General features: G+C 44.7%; 1 long non-coding RNA gene across 1 annotated transcript; it reads left to right on the top strand.

The window, feature by feature from the left end:
* Positions 1 to 11,540: 11,540 nt before the first annotated feature.
* Positions 11,541 to 12,368, top strand: LOC117097759. Its single transcript, XR_004443052.1, has 2 exons — positions 11,541 to 11,637; positions 12,072 to 12,368. It is a non-coding gene; the product is annotated as an uncharacterized LOC117097759 (long non-coding RNA).
* Positions 12,369 to 19,400: the final 7,032 nt, after the last annotated feature.

The raw sequence follows: 19,400 nt of genomic DNA, 5'->3' as shown, positions 1-19,400 counted from the left end.
GAGTCAGGGTTATGTTAAGTGAAGTCAGGGCTCTGAGGGGTGTAGTCAGGGCTCTCTGGGGTGAAGTCACGGCTCTGTGGAGTGGAGTCAGGGCTCTGGGGTTGGAGTCAGAGCTTTATGGGTGGAGTCCGGGGTTCTGTTGGGTGGAGTCAGGGCTCTGTGACGTGGAGTCAGGGGCACCGAGCTTCTTATTGGAGACTCTCTGGAGGGAGTCCGTGGCTCTGGCAGGGGGATGGTTGTGGGGTAGTGGAGCTGCACTGGGGGCTGGTGCCTGCTTGCTGACTGATGAGCATTCTGGGGACTGACGTGGGGAGCAAAGGCCCACCTCTCTCTCTACCTGTTTAAGGCCCACGACATGGCTACAGAGTGGAGAAGGTGCGGAGGCTGACCCCCTGTCCTGAGAGGACAGCAGGGGCCTGGGCATGTCGGCACGGTGCTCCTTGAATCTCAGGACGCAGAGGGATGGTGGATGCTGGGCCCTGGCGGGTGGATGGAGGGAACCGAGACGGATAGAAATTCCTGGAAAATGAAGACAGCGCTGTTTCAGAGGGGGAATATCCCTGCATCAGAGGAGGCAGCTGCTGACTTTTGCTGAAAGGGAAAGGAACCTGCAGGACAGCGATGTTGGCAGCAGCTGGGCCGCTGAGGGCAGGCGAGTGTGTGCTCCGCGGCCCTAAGTCTGCACCGGCCCGGTCCTTCCCCTGGGGCAACGGGACCTCCCCACAGGGACCTGCGCATGGGGACTGGGGCACGGGGCAGGGCTCCGCAGAGAAGACCGGCCTGCGCGGGGCAGCTGGGCCCACCAAGGCTGCCAGACAGCCCAAACCCTTCCCAGGCTGCAGGGAGGCCCCAGCTGGTGTGGCCTCAAACCCGGCATCTGTTTCTTCACTCCTGGGGCTCCCTTTGAACTTGAACCTTGCAAAGCCCAAGTAACAATAAAAAAGCCAAGGAACAGGTGCTGCTGCAGAGGACGGAGGACAGGCCGGCTGGGAGCCTCAGCGGGTGCCGCCTTTGTTTCAGCGCCTTCAGTCTCCCCACTCCCGCATGAAACTGCTCGGGACCCACGTCAGCGCCAAGTTCCAACAAGGAAAATATAGCAGCGCACAATATGTTGTTTTGGCAGAAAGCTATGAATTTTAGTATGGAATGTCTGTCACAGGGCCCATCCAATTAACTTACTTGTCGAGAAATCAGAATAAATAGTTGAGAGGAGGCGACTGCAGCTTTGCTCAGACCTTTATTTCTTATTTGTTTTCGTGGTTAAGCAGGTCTGCAGTCACCAGGATGTATATTTAGGGCAGGGAAGGAGAGAATACGCATCTTCACGGTGGTTCTCCCTTTGGAGGGAAAGAAGGGTATTTTCTATGCATTTTGGAGGAGGGAACTCTGGTGAGCTTCTGTTTTAGAAAAGTGTTATGGAGGCAACCCTGGCAAACTCCCTCGAGTTTTGGACTCAGTGCTGTTGAGTCTAAGACAAGGACTGGGCCCGACCAGAGAAGTTTATCTTCCTCCTTAGGTTTTCCACAGTGGCTGGTGAGCGTGGCAGTGCCGGGTGAGTGGGTCGGCAGCCCAACCTGACCCTGCATCTGAGCCTGGGCCGAGCTTCCTGATGGGAGGACACTGGGTGCTCTGGGTTAGCAATGGCAGCTGGCACTTGGGGGTGCTGGCATGCCTCCCAGGGTGCCTGCTGTGCCCAGAAACTTTGACATTTGTGTGAACTCCCTGTCAGAAGTCCTGCTGCATAGTCGAGGCCCTTGGGAAAGAGGCACCTCAGATATTCAGCAAGGGGGCTTCTCTGGGAGGGCACCGGCCATGCCTGTGCTCACCCCGTGTGAATTCCCAGGAACAGGAGCTCATTGCAGCCCCGGGCAGGGTGCTCTTCCTGTTCCACAAATTGCCAATTGTGATGTACAGACATTCAGCAGATAAAACTCTGAAGGAGTCTTCTGGTGGCTCTCTGAATTTAGAGCCTTGCTATAGCGGAGATGAAACCCAAAGCCAGTTTATAACAGCCTACATTCTTGAGTTTTGAAGGAACCTCATGTGAGCCAGTTTTATGTAGCCAGAGGGACAGCCAGGGGAATACATTTCAGCTGCCCAAGCAAAAACTTGGCCCATAGCTCCCCCACACCTTTTTCCAGCCCAGTGCTTCTGAAAACCACCCTCTCTCTAATCCCAAGGGCCCCTGGCCTCCCCTTTGAAGTGTTCACACTCTGGAGGTGGGGTGCGGGGTTTACATCAATATTTCCCCAATAGTGGGGCAAGAGCCAATCCAAGGCAAAACCATTTTTTTACCTTTGCTCTCATGAGCAAAGTGCCCCCAGGTCATGAGGACCTGGAAGAAGGGAAGGGCACCCTCTCTGTAGCCTGCCATCCGCATCTGAGGCTGTCAGTCGGGAGGCAAAGGCATCGTCTTCAAGGGCTGCAGACTAAGTTCGTCTTTGTGCTCCGGTGCTGCTTCCATTTCAAAGGCTTCGCCAGCGAATCCCGTGAGTCATTCCTGGAACCTTCAGGAGTCTCCATGGTGATGGGGTTGAGTGGGCCTGGGGGAAGCCAGCATTCACTCCACTTCCCCACAAGTTCCTCTTTTCTGATTTTTTTTTTTTTCCTTTTTTTTCAATAGAGACTGGGGCTGAGGCTTGAGCTTTTTTGTTTTTTTTAAACAAATCACAAAATAAGAACTCCCTAAGCCTTTTTTTCCCCATTTTATTGGAAACCCATTCTAAGTAAATATATCATCTATTGTTACTTGCCTCTATTGAGACCATGTAAAACAACAAAGCACAATAAAAACTGTGCATTTGCTTTCTTTCTTTTTTTTTTTTCTTTTCCTGCAAGTGTTTTCAGAAGGGATCTGGTTTTCTTGTTTTCCTCAGTGAAAAGATGAAAAGGCGTTGGGTAAATGATTGTAGTCTGAAGCAGAGATGCCTGCAGCATCAAGCCCAGAGGAAGGCAGGCCTGTCTAGCCTACTACTGCCTCCGTGGAGGTCTACCAGGAGTCTGAAAATGATGCCCAGTCATGGTTGGCAGAATTGTGTATATTCTTATAATCCCCAACGTTCTTCATATGCACAGACCTCTCCTTCGTTCTGTAATGCTCCTGAAAAGCATAGTGTCTGGGGTTTATTACGGAACCAGCATTAACGTTGCCATTTTAGCTACAGAAAAATGTAGCTAGATCTACAGGAATCTATGGGATTTTCCACATGGTACTAAATATTAAAATTTGAAATGAATTTCATGGGAATTAATGAACATAAACAATCTTTGGGGGTATAAATCCTCTGTCAAATTTCATAATGGTGTGTGGCCCCAAAGTTCCCACGCCTGAGGCTGAAAATGAGTTTTCAGTAACATTGAAAACTTGAATTCTGCTGACTTCGTTATCCCCTCGGGCTGAAGCAGGAGGTGCAGCTTCCTGAAGTTCTGCTCCCAGATTTCTGGGGGTCTCGGGGGCATCTCGCACGTGCTCCACTCTGGAGAGTGCAGCCGATCTCTGCTGGTGGCTTAGAGTGCCAAAGCCTTGCCGGGGCTGGGGGGAGGTGGGGAACGGCTTTCTCTGCTGTGTTAGTCCCTGTGTGGGGCTCCACAGCAAGGCTGCTTGGGCCTTCATGGACCAGCCATCCAGTTTTTGCTTCCAGTCTGCTCTGTCCTCCCTCAGCCCCAGCCTTGCGCCCAGGGGACGGCTCCAGAAGCATGCCAGGTCACATCTTTGTATCTGGAAAAAAGCCACATCTTTGTATCTGGAATCCTACTTTGCTCTGACAACGGAGGCTTTTCTGACAGGTCAAGCTCACCGAATCTCACTCTGGGTTCTTACGGCATGGTTTCTTAAGCCGTGAAACCTTTTCAAAAGATGATAAAAGCCCCAGCAATTCTCTCAGAAAAGTGAACATATAGGTAACATTTCACAGACAAACTCAGGAGTTTCTGGGTCTTCGGGAGAGAATCCTTCCTCACAGGAATTTTCTCTCGAGAACTTTCTCAGCCCCTGCGGTGGATGTCAGGCCAGCCTGGCTCACTACCGAGCCTGGTACACTTATTCACGGCAGAAGCCTCACCGTGGGTGTGTCCCAGGCCACGCTGAGGCTGTCACAACACGCACAGTGGTTTTCAAAGCCCATGTTCCACATGTGCTGTCAACAAATAAGTGTGCAAAAAATACGACTTTCTACTCAAGCCTGTTCTTCAAGATCTCTCAAAAACTCTGCTTGGAAACACGGAGTATCAAGGCCTGATTTCAAATCCCAGCGAGCCCAGGAGTCCAGTACCTGGAGCTGGAGGATCCAGAACGGATGGCCTTGGAAAAGATATGTGTGGGAGTCCTCCTCTAACATGGATTTTCAAAAATTCACACAATTAAATTTTTCTGCCTATTGTTTTGCTGGTAGTGAAGTAGCTTTTGCTCTGTTGCCTAGGCTGGAGTGCAGCAGTGCCATCACAGGTCACTGCAGACTCGAACTCCTGGGCTCGAGTGATCCTCCCACCTCAGCCTCCTGTGTATCTGAGACTATGGCCTCATGCCACCATACCAGGCTAATTTTTTTGTTTTTATTTTTTGTAGAGGGAAGGTCTTGCTATGTTGCCCAGGCCGGTCTTGAACTCCTGGATTCAAGCAATCACCCTGCCTTGGCCTCCCAAGGTGCTGGGATTACAGTTATGAGTTTCAGATAAGCAACTTACCTCTGACTTGTCCCCATCTGCGTATTGTCCTTCAGCTCCTAGATATCGGGATGCTGTTTGTATTCGTTTCCCAGGACTGCTGTAACAAATTACCTCCAACTTGGTGACTTAAAACAGCCAAAATTTATTCTCCCATAGTTCTGGAGGCCAGATGTTTGAAATAAATATGTCTGCTGGGCTGTGTTCCTCTGAAGGTTCTAGCGGGGACCTTTCCTGGCCTGGTCCAAATTCTGGTGGCTCCAGTTATTTGGTGGTTGCGGCTGCATCACCCAGCCTCTGCCTCCATCTTCTCACAGCCTTCTCCTCCTCCTGTGTGGGACTCTTCCATTTGTCTCATAGAATGTTTGTCACTGGATTTAGGGTTCACCCGGCTAATCTAGGATGATTTCATCTAAAAATCCTTAGCTTACTTGTATCCACAAAGACTTTTTTCCAAAGAAGGTTACTTTCACAGGTTCCAGGGATTAGGATGCGGGTATATTTTTCAGGGGCCACCGTTTAACCCACCACAGTATTGCTCATTTATATCTCTGCATCTAACAGTGCCTGGCATGCTGAGTTTGACAGTCACTAATGTATTTGTTTTTGATGGTTTAGATTTAAACTTGGACCCAGGCACTCTATCTGCTCCATTCCCAGATCTCAATAAAGGGTGGTATGTGTTTGGAATACAATCAATGTCTTTGATACTCCTTGACTATGAAATAAGCCACTAGGCTAATTAGGATAAACAATTTCTTGCTTTCCTTAGGGAGTTCTGTTAGAGTATTTTATGCTATGGTTTCCACTTATCACATGCTAAGTATGCAGGAATCACATAAGCATAAGGCAAATATGTTTTAAGGTCTTTTTTCTCCCCAGAATGGGGTCTTTTCAGACCCTCAATGTCTGATTATAAATCGGATTTTATTTATGAGATAACCTTTCACGTATGTATTTCATAATATTTATGAGGATACAAAGACAAGTATTTATAGGAGTACAACTATATATGTAGACGATTTTATTTCCATCATGTGGCATTTCATTGCCACCTGATACTGACTTCCAAGTGTCCATTTAGACGATATGCATACAAAGGAAGTGACATGCTTCTTCTTCCTTTAAAAATATAGCTGATGTGATGCCCCTAATAGAGAGTAAATGAATATAATCAAGTTTTCCCTGCTTTGGAGTACAAATTTTAAGCTTTTATATTAAAACCTATTTATGTCTAGTGTTCCATTATTGGAACACTAAGCATGTGGGAGTTATTTATATCCTACTGCTCGAAGTTATCACCAGGGTCTGATTTTTCACACTCAAAAAATTGCAACCTCAGGCATAAATGGGTTAAAATGTACTATGACGTATCTCCGACTTCACCCTGGAATGGTTTTATCTGACAGGGTTAAAAGTGGCAATGAGAATAAGTCTGATTTTGCCAGCAGGAAATTTTAAAAACAACCTCTCCCTGTGTATGTAACTCACATGGTATGTACCTTACAATTCATGCAGCTGGTCATATTTTATTTATGAAATATTTGGAATCTGGAATCCAAAATCAGGGAAGGTGCAGATTCTTTGTTCCCTATTCATAGTGGAAATTAGTTCAAGTTGCTTTATTTTTAGTGTTGCCATTCCACATTATTTTAAAGATAAGACTTTTGGGGTGACACTTGATTATTATTTTTATCAATGTTTATTCATTTTTCCAATAATCAAGAAACAGAAAAATCAGAAGAAAGCCAGAGAAAAAGTGAGTTTCCTGTCTGCAGTGCTCAAAGCATACCACACACATTAGGAAATGACAGAAATGCACAAGCTAGACATCCAGCCAATCAAAACACATTGCCCAAAACAGTCAAGTTTAAATGGGAGCATGCATTCCAAGTCTTGAAGTTTAAGACACATTAATGTTAAGCCTTTCAACTTCACGTAGTAATACAATCCAGCAACAACACAGCATCAATCAACAAAATCAGACTTCACTAAAAGAAAGAGCTTGTGCTTCCCCCAATTGTCCCCAGATTGCCCCAATCTGTAGACAGATTGCACCTCAAAGTTGAAAGGACAGTTAAAACTGCCTCCTCCTTGTTGCGTTCTCTGTTCTGGGACCACTTTGCAGTTTTCCTTCTTTCCTGAATATGTTTTATCTCAGAGACAAATAGGTTGGCTCTTCTGCAAAAGACTAGCCAACTAGTCTACCACAGAGTTAATTAAGTCTCATTGTTTCAAAGAAATTTGTGTTTTATTTTTAAACTCATTGACAGTTCTATGTGTTTTTAATTAACTTCTTTGACTTCAGTTGTTTGAAATCCAAAAATGGGCTTGGATAAAAATTAGCTTTATCAGTTTATGTCAGTGTGTGTTTAACCAGGTTTTATCTTTACTATACATTAAGGCTGGCTTTTCCTGCGTATCTCTGTGGCAGACACTGGTTGGGTTACCTTGTGCAAAATGGCTCACACCAAATAGGATTGGGGGAAAGAACTGACACTTCCAAAACCAACTATGGTTGCAATTGTATACAAGTGTCAAAGAGCCCACATTCTTTATACAGCTTTGCTAGGCATTGAGCTATAGGCTTTTAAAATATGACTTCTTTGTGGGGTTGTTTGGTTTTTCGTTTGTTGGTTTTGAGACAGGTTCTCACTCTGTTGCCTGGGCTGGAGTACAGTGGCACTATCATGGCTCACTCTAGCCTCGACCCCTTGGGCTCAAGTAATTCTACCACTTCAGCCTCCTGGATAGCTAAGACTACAGTTGTGTGCCACCACACCCAGCTAATTTTGTTTTTTTGTTTTGTTTTGTTTTGTTTTTGTAGAGATGGGGTTTTGCCATGTCGCCCAGACTGTTTTGGAATTCCTGGGCTCAAGTGCTCCTCCTGCCTTGGCCTTCCAAAGTGTTGGAATTACAGGCGTCAGCCACCATGCCCGGCCATGATATGACTTCTTAAGCACCTTTATTACATCTAAGTGGTGAGCCCTGTCTTTCAATTTGCTAGATGCAGGGTGGCCATATAATTTATTGTCCATGCAAGGATCTTTTTGAGAATGGTTAGGGTTGCTAACCAAATGGGTTGCCAGGACATCTGGTGTAAACCTGGACATCCATATATGTGGGACTCTTCTGCCCCATGTGCCGCTACCAAGTATTCCTGAAGGCCACGTGTATGTTGAAAATATCACTAAATTTCACCTGTTAATTGTTGTGATGAATCTATGCATTTTTTCTCATCCTGGAATCATCCATGACTTCCTACTTGATCCATCAGATATCGGTATCTCACTATTTCTGGACCCCAGGACACTTTTCTACCACCAAGTTCTTCTTCTGCTTACAGTGCTGCTGTCTGTGTTTCCCATCTCTGTTTGTGGAGATCCCAGTAATTCTTTGGGACTTAACTCAGCAGGATCTCTTCCATCACCGTAGCTTCCACAGGGCTGTACTTGTACCCTCCTTAGGGCACTCACCTCTTTCTGTTTTGTTATATTTTTATGTGTTGTATTATTTTCATTACTGAACTGAGAGAAGGAACCAACCACAAAGTCGCACCTCTACATTACTCATTGAATGTGAGCCCCTTGTTTTCGCTACTTCTTATGTGTTTAGTGAATTGTTTTTAAAAGTGTGGTAGGAAATAAATATCCAAGAAGGTAGAAAGCCTTGTTGTATTTGGCAAGGAACAGGCCGATGCTACTGCTGGATTTGAATGCCAGCTGCTCCAACTAAGAGCTGTGCAATCTTGTGCAAGTTACTTAACCTCTTGGCGGCCTGTAAAATGGGGATAATAATAGCACCGACCTCCTAAGATACTGAGTATTTAATGTTACCAGGCACTGTCTTCACAGAACAGTGCTTGGCAAACGGTGCCTGGCAACATTAAATACTCAATATCTCAACTATTTTTATTGTTCAGACTTCATTTCCCTATTTTTTGAGGTTTTATTCCCATTTTTGAATTGTATTGCAAATAAAAGAAAACCAAGAGCTATTGGCATGTGTAATGGAGGGAGGCCTAATGGCCACCTACGTCAGGCACACCAGCAATATCCACTGAGAACTAATGCCTCGGTGACCCGAAGGACACTTGTTGGGACAGAATAAAAAGTCCTCTTGACTTGAAGAACCAACCAGGCCAACCCCTGATCTCTGGTCTCTCTGAGATCAGACAATTGAGGTGCTGGTTCTCTGCACATCTGCAGAATAGGGACCATAATAATACCTATCTCATGGGGTTACAGTAAAGATGAAATGAGATCATCTGTGTAAAGCACTGAGCATAGTTTCAAGTACCTGCTCTACATTTGCTGTTGTTCACAGCATCTGTCCTGGAACATGAGCTGATTGTTGAGAGAGGTGTGGTGGGTGTTCAGGGAAAGGTATCCTCATATTTCCTCCAGCCATCAGGAACCTCATGGGCAGCTCCACCAGGAGAAGCTCGGCAAGAAAGTGAGAATGCAAGCTTCTCATTTTTTTATTAGAAATGGTGATGAGGAGAGCACCTTACCCTCTCTGCGAGCATCCGGTGCAGGAAGGCCAACATCTACAGCTGCAAGAATGATTGGGTCGATGCTGAGGCAAGAGTGAGGATTAGCAACAGAAGTGGCATATTAAGGCCACTGACTGGCAGGCTGGGAAGAGCCAAGAAATCTGTATTAATCACCAGGGACAGAACATGAGCTCTTTGAGACCCTGCAGGGAGAAAAGAGGCTTGAAAGTATCCACAGTTCTTCTGGAAGGGGGCTCAGAACCAGTGAGTTTTCATTAGCATGGCTATTGCATCCTATAACCCTGGAGTGACTCACCCAGACTACGGTGGCCTAAAGAACTCAGTTCCACACAGCACAGAGCCACTGTCCCAGGGAGAGAAGTTTATTTGCTTCCAGGTGCCTCTGTACCTAACTGTTACTGCTCTTTTCCCAGGGTCCCCAAAGAAGAGAATTCCACCAACTTTTCGTGGCACTCTCTGCCAATAATTAGCAATTTTTTCTTTATGTTTGTCCTGATTAATGCCTATTCCTGTTCAGTTGTGCTCATGGAAAGATAGCCAGCGTGGTTTGCCCTCTCCCAAGCAAGTACATCTCAGAGTCCAAATGGCACAGTTGCCTTCAGTTAATTTTCACTTAGATCTTAACCTTCTCAGTTTATTTCCACTTGAACTCTGGATATTAAAGTAGAAATAATGCTTTGTGACCTTTAAGCAGGACACCAGCTGCTTCTCCACCCTTTCCCCTGTGGTTTAGTGACCCACACAGTCCAATTCTGCAATAGCCTTGTTTCTGGAGTTCTAACCTCCTTCCCAGCAGGGAATGACTAATGCTCAGAGCCACACATCACACCAAGGTTTACCGGGCAGAGCAAATAAATGGTCATCTGAGACACGCTTTCAGACAGAGATCTCTGTTCTTGGCATGAAGGTTAAGGTTAGTGAAAAAAAGTCCCACCTCTGCCCCTTTCTGTTCAATTCCGCCCCTTTATCTTCCCAAGGACATGATGAGAAAGATTTTTAAAGTGATCACAGTAGTTTATCTTCATGACAAGGGCAGAGTTCCATGAGTCCTGTGACTCAGTGACACTCCGAGGGACCCATGACTGGGGGGTGGGCTTGGAACAAACTCACTGTTGGCAGAAACTGTCCACTGCCCCTATTTCTTGCCCTGGCAAAAATAGATTTCAATGGCAACTTAGGAAGGGGCTGCGGTGGGGGAAGAGGTTGTGGTAAGAGAACGTTCTCTCACATTCTCCAAATCTTCCAAACCAAGCTTTGCTCCATGGGACCACTTCGCCCAGAAGTCTGGGCAGGAGCTCAGGCTCTGACATCGTCACGGCTCCCAGCTTGATGGCTGGGAGGAGGCGGGGAGCTGGGTTTCCAGCCAGGAACTAAGGGAACTCTACGCTTCTAGAGTCCCTTGTACTTACTGGGATGGTGTTCATGGCTTCTGCCCACTGAGCCTGCCAAAACTCATTTTGTCACAGGCAAGCCCAATCACTCCCCATTCCCTGCTCCAAAAAAGAAACCTCGCTGCAGCTTCATAGACACTTGGTCAATCTGCAATAATAAAAATTAGAGGCAGTGGGGTATGGGGAGAGGGAAAGAAAAGAGGCTGGGGGCTGGTGATGGGAGAAGCTGAGTTTGGAGTTGCAGAGTGGGAAACTACAGGATGCTGGAAATACACAGGGGAGGATGCCTCCTTAAAGCAGGCTTCGGACTGTGTATATGGATCCTCTTTGGGTTTTGGGATAATTAGGGAAAGATCAGAGTTATCTTGAAATTCCTTTTGTTTGCAGGACTGCATGTTTGGCTGCTCTATGGGGGTCCAGGCTGTGTAAAGGTCACACGTGTAAGTGGATTATGGGCTCATTCATCTCCACAGGGCAAGTTGGAGAAGTTTTTCTTGACTCACTGGAAACAGAAGTAAAAGGCTGAGGAAGGCATTGTGGGGCGGGTGTATCGCACAGGCAATGGTGAAAAGTGGAGGTGATGTGGTAGGGAGGAAGGCATCCGTGTTTGCTATTGACTTTCTATTTCTCCCGCCAGGGAGCCTGGCATCCAGGTCGCCTGTTGCCCGGCAGTAGAGCAGTCACTTCATGTCACTGTGTCTCACAGTTGTCTCTGCTGTTGGCAGCTGGATGTGGGAGGGAACAGTGAAGAGACTACTAAAGTTTAATGTCCTTTTTGTGACCAACTTTTGTTGCTGGCACCTTCCTCTTGGAAAAAGACGCTGATTTATGACCGAACAATTTCTACACACAGAAACCAAATCGTTCTTTCTGTCTCTTAGCTTATTTTTGTTTAGAGGAGCGGATGGCTTCCATAGGCTGTTCAGAAAATGGCTGGGACAAATCGGAGTAAAAAAACTTAAAGTTTTTATAGTTTGAAATTCTTGCTTCAGGCCATATGGAGTGGATATTCCTTCCAGAAGGAAATTACAGACCACTCTCTGTTTCTACTCAACTGCTTTTCAATCCGTAAGTGGACTCTTTGAAGCAGCCTTTTATTTACCTCAGATTCTGACATGAATAATTGTTTAATTGCCTTTCAGCCTACACAAGATAAGGAACCATGTCTCAAAAGTTGTGTAATTCTCTTAACCAAACAATAGCCAAACCATCCGGAGTAGTTTTCAAAGAAAGAAAAGAATTCCTCACACATGTTAAGCATTTTATTCTTTTCAAAGTGCATTGCTCTGTATTATTTCACTAAATTGGATAATATCTACGAAAGCACTGTGTAAATTACATCACATAACAAAAAAGTAAAATGTTATAACAATGATTGATTTGATTTTCCATGTGGGAAACTGAGGCTTCATGGGGTAAGTTACAATCCCAAATCAGAGCAGTTAAACGGAGCCCAGATGGAGGTCTGTCTTCCACCTCCAGATGTGTCATCTCCTCTGCAGAGGATGCTTCACCTCCTGGGGCCTTCCCAGTGGAGTCCCAGGATCACCGGCAAAAGGTTTCCCCAAGGGTGGGGCCGGAAGCAGGGCTGTAGGTATGTGTCCGGAACCTCCCACGGACCCTGCTGGCTCCCTTCGAAGGCTTCCGGCATAGCGACTTGCCTTTCCATCGTGTTCAGTCGTCACCAATCAGCCGTCTGCAGACTCTTCTCCCTCATGTTGTGGCAGAGGAGTTGTACATTCTCTAGATTTTAAAAATATATAGGTTACTTGTTCTTTAAAAAAAAGTCTCTGAAATAAGCTCCCAATCCATTTGCATATTTTTAAAATGTGTTAGCAAATTCTCATAATAGGATTTGCGTTTGTTAAAAGAGGACCTGGGGCAGAAATCACAGAGGGATGAAGCACCTGCCACTCCCCCATCCCTCAGTGGGTGCAGCCCACCCAGGGAGGCAGCAGGATACAAGGTCGAGGGGTACTCCCAATACCCCAAAACCCAATGCAAAGTGCAGAGCAGCCTGACAATAGGGGCAGGATACCGGAGGGAAGGGCTCAGGAGGGTTTCAAATGCATCAAAGGACACAATCAACACAGTGAAGAGGCAACCCTAGGAGAATCAAAGAAAATATTTGCAAATCATGTATCTGATAAGGGATTGGTATCCAGAATATATAAAGAACTCCTGGCCAAGCACAGTGGCTCATGCTTGTAATTCCAACACTTTGGGAGGCAGAGATGGGAGGATTGCTTGAAGCAAGGAGTTCAAGACCAGCCTGGGAAACAAAGTAGGGCTCCATCTCTACAAAAAGAAAAAAAAATTAGCTGGATGTGGTAGTGCACACCTATAGTACCAGTTACTTGGGAGGCTGAGGCAGGAGGATCGCTTGAGAACAGGAGTTGGGAGGCTGTGGCGAGCTCTGATCTCACCACTGCACTCCAGCTGAGCTGATACAGTGAGATGCCCTCTCTTTAAAAAAAGAAAAAAAAACTGAACATTTAGAAATAAGAACTCCTGTAACTCAACAACAAAATCAGTCCAAATAAAAAATGGGCAAAGGGCTTGAATAGACATTTATCCAAAGATGATATGTATACAAATGGTCAATAAGCATATGAAAAGATGCTCAGCATCACTAATCAATCATTAGGAAAATGCAAATCAAAACCACAATGAGATACTACTTCACACTCATTAGGAAGGCTACTAATGAAAAAAAAGTATTAGAAAATAATGGCCAGGTGTGGTGGCTCACGCCTGTAATCCCAGCACTTTGGGAGGCCAAGGCAGGTGGATCATGAGGTCAGGAGATCGAGACCATCCTGGCTAATACAGTGAAACCCTGTCTCTACTAAAAATACAAAAAATTAGCTGGGTGTGGTGGCAGGCACCTGTAGTCCCAGCTACTCAGGAGGCTGAGGCAGGAGAATGGTGTGAACTCAGGAGGTGGAGCTTGCAGTGAGCCCAGATGGTGCCACTGCACTCCGGCCTGGGCAACAGAATGAGATTCTACCTCAAAAAAAGAAAAAAAAAAGAAAAGAAAAGAAAAGAAAATAACAAGTGTTGGATATTGAGAAACTGGAAGCCGGATGCATTGGGAATGGGCAAGAATGTAAAATGGTGCAACCACTTTGGAAAACAATATGGTGGTGCCTCAACAAATTAAACATTGAATTTACCATATGTTTCAGCAATTCTGAAGCAACGTTGCTCTCTGGGGTAAATATCTGAGGTTCGCCATCTTATGCCAGGGAAATTGAGTATGCAGACACACAGGAAGTGGGTCTAGGAGCAGAGTTTTAATAGGCAAAAGAAAGAGAAAGGAAAACGGCTCTCTCTTTTGCAAAAGAGAGGGGCTCCTGAGTGGGAGTTCTGGCCAGTTACAGAGTGCACAGGGTTTTACAGAAAGGCTTGAGGAGGCAGTGTCTGATTTACATAGGGCCCAAAGATTCGTTGGACCAGGTGTGATGTGTACATAGCTTGAGGGAAGCTGGCTGCCCCACTTTAATCTTATTATGCAAATGGGCTGTTTGCCTGACTAGCTCCATGTTGTCTGCCCCCTACTGCACATGTGGTTGGCGAGGAAAAGAGAAGATAAAGCTGCCATTTTGAACATGCCTATGTCCCAGGTAGCCCCTTTCCTATTGGCACAACTGCCAGCACTTAGAAGAGGAACCCATGCCCCTCCTCACCTCTGCAGTGTGTGAAGATCCCTCAAAGGCCCTTTCCCAGTGGGTACATGGCCTGGGAAGGATGAAGGATGAGGTGTCCACCTCCTCCTCCAGGGTCATCTATCTGAGAGTTCATCTCTCCTGTCCCATCCAGATGGCAGAGAGGACAGGCTGTGCCCATCAGGGACCATAAAGGAAATTCTCCTGATTCACTTGGCTCCTCCAGAGGGTAAGAGAAGAAACACCCTGTGTATACAGAATTAATACAGAGGGTGCTATATGACAGAAGTTTGACCTCATCCCTTTTTCCATTGGTTTTTAAGCTTTTTTTAAAGCCAAAACAAGTGGTTCCAAATCGGCACACACACACACACACGTTTTATACTCAATAGTTATTAAGGCCAACTATAAATTTTGCTAATGTCTTTGCTTCTTGCTGGACTACAGTTTCCAGCAATTCTTTCAGGATAATTGATGGTTGGGACATTTTCTCAGGTCTTATATGTCCAAGAACATCTAATTTTACCCCTCACACTTGAATGATAATTTGATTGGGAAGAGAATTCTGTAACAAGGCCACTTTTCCTCAGCATTTCAGAAAGTGACTACTCCACTGTCTTCTGCTGGGTGCTGCTAGTGAAGTGTGATGTTAGACTGATTCACATGCCATGGTGTGTGACCTGCTTTTTCTCTCTCAAAGATTTTAGCTTTTCTTTATCCTTGATATTCTGACATCTTACTCTAATCTATAGGGGGTTATTTGTTTCATTTTTTAAAAATGTGTCTTGCTTTTTCCTCCAGGGAACTTTGAATTTGAGGACCTCAGTTTTACGAAATTCTTCTCTGTAATTTCTTTGTTAGTTCTGCTCCCTCTTCTCAATTTTTTTTTTTTTTCCTACTGGAATCCTTAAAAGAGGGCTTTTTAACCTCCTGTGTCTAGAGTCCATATTTCTTACTTTTCCTTCTTCCATTCCATTTCTTTATCCCTGCATCCTGCTTTCTGGGAGATTCTCTCTTGCATTTGGACTCATTTGGATATTTGGCCATCCTGCTTAGATGTCTTTATTATTTATTTCTTTATTTATTTGAGACAGAATCTCACTCTTGTCACCCAGGCTGGAGTGCAGTGGCACAATCTCAGCTCACTGCAACGTCCACCTCCCGAGTTCAAGGGATTCTCCTGCCTCAGCCTCCCAAATAGCTTGGATTACAGGCACCCGCCACCACACTCAGCTAATATTTTTGTATTTTTGGTAGAGACGGGGTTTCACCATGTTGGCCAGGCTGGTCTTGAACCCCTGATCTCAGGTGATCTGCCTGCCTCAGCCTCCCAAAGTGCTGGGATTACAGGCGTGAGCCAGCGTGCTCAGCCAGGTTCCCTTATTAACAGTGACATAGACTAATTCAATTGACACTGACTGCTGATAGGAGAGGTGGATGCAGCCGCCTCGTTCTGTGCTCCACACTCTTCACAGTGACACCATGGGGGAATGATTCCACCAATGTGGCTCTGTATTTCCCTTCCCAAATAGGCACCCTGACTCTTGTATCTAAGCTACCCAGCTCCTCGATTCCAACCACCAGGTGGGACAAATGTTTGGTGGCACCTGTCCCTTCTGCAGCAAGACTCTCTTGTACACACCTCAGGCTTTTTTTTTTTTTCCTCTGATCGTTTTGGTGGCTCTTTTAGGGATTTTCAGTTTCTGAAAACTCCCTTCCCTAAAAAATCTCCCTTCTAGTTTTCTGAGTATTGTTACCTTTTTTTTTGTTTTGTTTTTGTTTTTTGGTTTTTTTTTTTTTGACTCACTCTGTTGCCCAGGCTGGAGTGCAGTGGCACAGTCTCGGCTCACTGCAACCTCTGTCTCCCAGGGTCAGTGATTCTCCTATCTCAGCCTCTCCAGTAGCTGGGATTACAGGTGAGTGCCACCATGCCTGACTAACTTTTGTATTTTCAGTAGAGATGGGGTTTCACCATGTTAGCCAGGCTGGTCTCGAACTCCTAACCTCAAATGATCTGGGTCACCCAAAGTGCTAGGATTACAGGCGTGAGCCACCACGCCCGGCCTGTTACATATTTTTTCTATTGTGTCTGAGAACCCATTGCTGAAGGGAAGGCAGTAGTATGTGTTTGGGCCACCATTTTGAAAAAGGAAAGCTTCAGATAACATCTTAGAAGTTCAGGATGTAAGAGACACAGTGCAGCACTTTAGTTGAAGCAGAGGTGGAGGCCCCAGAGGTCTGCTTCCCTTCTCCCTCACAATGGCCTGTGAGGAGACTGCAAAGAACACCCAAGGCTCTGTGGAGCCTGGCATGTAAACCACCCACCCATGTTATTATTGTGGCTTCATGTTAGCATCACAATAGATTTGATAGTTGGCACCAGGATCCTGATAGCCTGATTCCTCCAATAGTGACAGACTACTTTTTTAAATTTAGAAACTTGGGACCCTTTTAGTACTTTCTCTGAAATTTCAATTTTTTGATCTGAGAGTTCATTTGCAAAGAACCATAATAAGTAGGAGGCCATTGGCTTGAGGCTGTGCAGGTACTTTGGGTTCCTACACAATGAACTGCAACCTAACTTGGTACATAAACAAATGAGGACCTAACTTAGGAGTGTATTTTTTTGGAACAGCCAGTCTCAACCAATCACAAGCAGCCAAGCTTCAGCCATTCACAGGTAGTCAGCTGATCAGACCATGTCCTAATAAGCCAAATGCCTAGCCATAAACAATCAAGTTATATCTGCACTTTACCTCTGCATTCAGCCTATAAAAGCCACAGCTCGTGCTGCTAACTTGGAGCTCTATGAACCTCTTGTGGTTCTGAGTGCTGCCTGATTCATGAATCCTTTTTTGTTCAAGTCAATTCTGTTGTATTTACTTTCTATAAAGTTTTTCTTTTAACAGAACTGACTTTCTCTGAGCTCAATAAATTATCATGCCATTTCTGTCTCTGTTTATCAAGCCCAACTACTTCCCCAAGTGCTCTCTGATGACTTAGTAAGGTGGATCTTCATACCACCCCAAACCATAATCTTTCAATATGTAGTGAATATACTGGCTATGAGTTCCACCTATGTAAGAGGTGTTTTTAAATTACTTTATATGGAACTCTCCAGCTGTGGATATGAGGTAAGAAACCCATTTGTCTCATGCACACAGCGGGGAATGGTTGAGTGCAGAGATTGTTGATGTTTTGCTGTGTGTTCCTCTGTGTAAGGCCTTCCTCAGGGCCACTGAGATAACTTCACTGATTTACATCACCTCAAAACTTATAAGGATTTAGACTTTATTCTCTCTTGGTTGTATTCCTGTCTAAGGCTGGCCTATGCATGACCCAATCTTATTCAGGTAACTTATTCAGAAGACATTTTATTTATTTAGAGAAATAAGAAATCATCATACCCAACTAGTGATTTGAGTAAGAGACTTAAACATATATATATATATTTTTTTTTTAATTCTTGAAAGTATCTTTTTGGTCAGGCAAAATTTTACTGTGTTGAAAATTTATTTAAACTATATTTCCATTATCTGGAGTAGAATAGTGAGTCATGTCAATTATTTTGTTAACTATCTTACATTTCAGAGTCCTATTTACATACATCATTTCCATATATACCATAGAAAGTCTACTCAAGCCTCCATTTTTTTCCCAAATATTGAGTTGTTCTTAGTTACCTGTGATCATAAAATGGATTTTAGGCAGTATTATTTAGTTGATTTTTGCTTCAACTCCAGCAAATCAAGCAGTTTGTTGGTTTGTCACATATTCATCATCTATTCTCTTATCTGTGCTTTTTTCTAAGCAGCCCACCACCTTCCACTGGAGGATCCTTGAGATTCCAGGGAAGCTGACTTTATCAATGGGAGTGAGGCATGAGGTCAAAGCTAAGCCAATCAGTGCCTTCCATTTCTTGGAACACAGCTATTGGCTGCAGAGGGGGCATGTGTCTTAAGGGGGTCCAATCAGAATGAATTTTCAGATTTTCCTTGGAAACATTAGGCAGGAATGCTCTCCTGCTTCCCTGCTTCCCTTCCGGATTAGAATGAGGAAGTAACAGCCCTGAGAGCTGCTGGAAGCCATAGGGGACCTCAAAGGGAGTCAGCCTTAGAATTTGGCCCCCAAAAGGGCAACATGAAGAACTAGAAAGAAATAAGGTTCTTGGTGACATTGTTGAGCTCCTGGATCAAGCCTTATCTGGAGCCAATATATTACCTCTGGCATTTTCAGTTGCCTGCGCCAACGAATTTCCTTAATTGTTTAAGCTGTTTTGAATGGAGCTGTCTGTTGGTTGCATTCTAACTTGTATACTTTATAGATGACATATTAGTATACAACTTCACAGTTTAGAAATTGTATTATCTTACTTCATTGTCACAACATCTCCACAGAGGTATTTAGAAAAGCTGTTACTCCTCTTGTTTTATATGAAGAAAGGGACCGTGAAAGCATTGCCCTAGGTTAAACAGATGGTTAAGTAGAAGAGGAAAGTTATATGAGGACTGGAAGAATGTGTTTATTTTAAAGTTGTACTCTCAACATCTTTTAAGGTGCTAGTCAATTCAATGTAATAAAAATATGTTGAACAAATAAATCAAATAATAGAGCTGTAATAGTAGAAAGAATAATGGACTTAGCTGTAATTGATCATTCATTTTTTCCAACAAATATTTACCTAATGCCTACGTAGAGGTAAGAGACTCGGTTGTGCCAGTATGTCTAGTGAAAAAGACAAGGAAAATTGATATTTCTAATGTTCTGATGCTCTTTTTAAAGTTTCAGAGAGTTAAACAATTATAGTATTTACATATCAAGTCCTGCCATGACTTGCTAGGGAGGGTCCTTGTGTTTCAAATCTCTCTCTCTCTCTTTTTTTTTTTTGAAATGGAGTTTGACTCTTGTCATCCAGGCTGGAGGGCAGTGGAGCAATCTTGGCTCACTGCAACCTCTGCCTCCCGGGTTCAAGCAATTCTCCTGCCTCAGCCTCCCAAGTAGCTGGGCCTGGCTAATTTTTGTATTTTTAGTAGAGACGGGGTTTCACCATGTTGGCCAGGCTGTTCTTGAACTCCTGACCTCAAGTAATCTGCCTGCCTCTGCCTCCCCAAGTGCTGGGATTACAGGCATAAGCCACTGCACCTGGCTGTTTCAAATCCCTTT

The sequence above is a fragment of the Trachypithecus francoisi genome, unplaced genomic scaffold, assembly GCF_009764315.1.
Source record: "Trachypithecus francoisi isolate TF-2019V2 unplaced genomic scaffold, Tfra_2.0 Contig01461, whole genome shotgun sequence".
Classification (NCBI taxonomy): Eukaryota; Metazoa; Chordata; class Mammalia; order Primates; family Cercopithecidae; genus Trachypithecus; species Trachypithecus francoisi.
The sequence above is the reverse complement of the archived record's forward strand: the minus strand, read 5'-3'. Positions and strand labels throughout refer to the sequence as shown.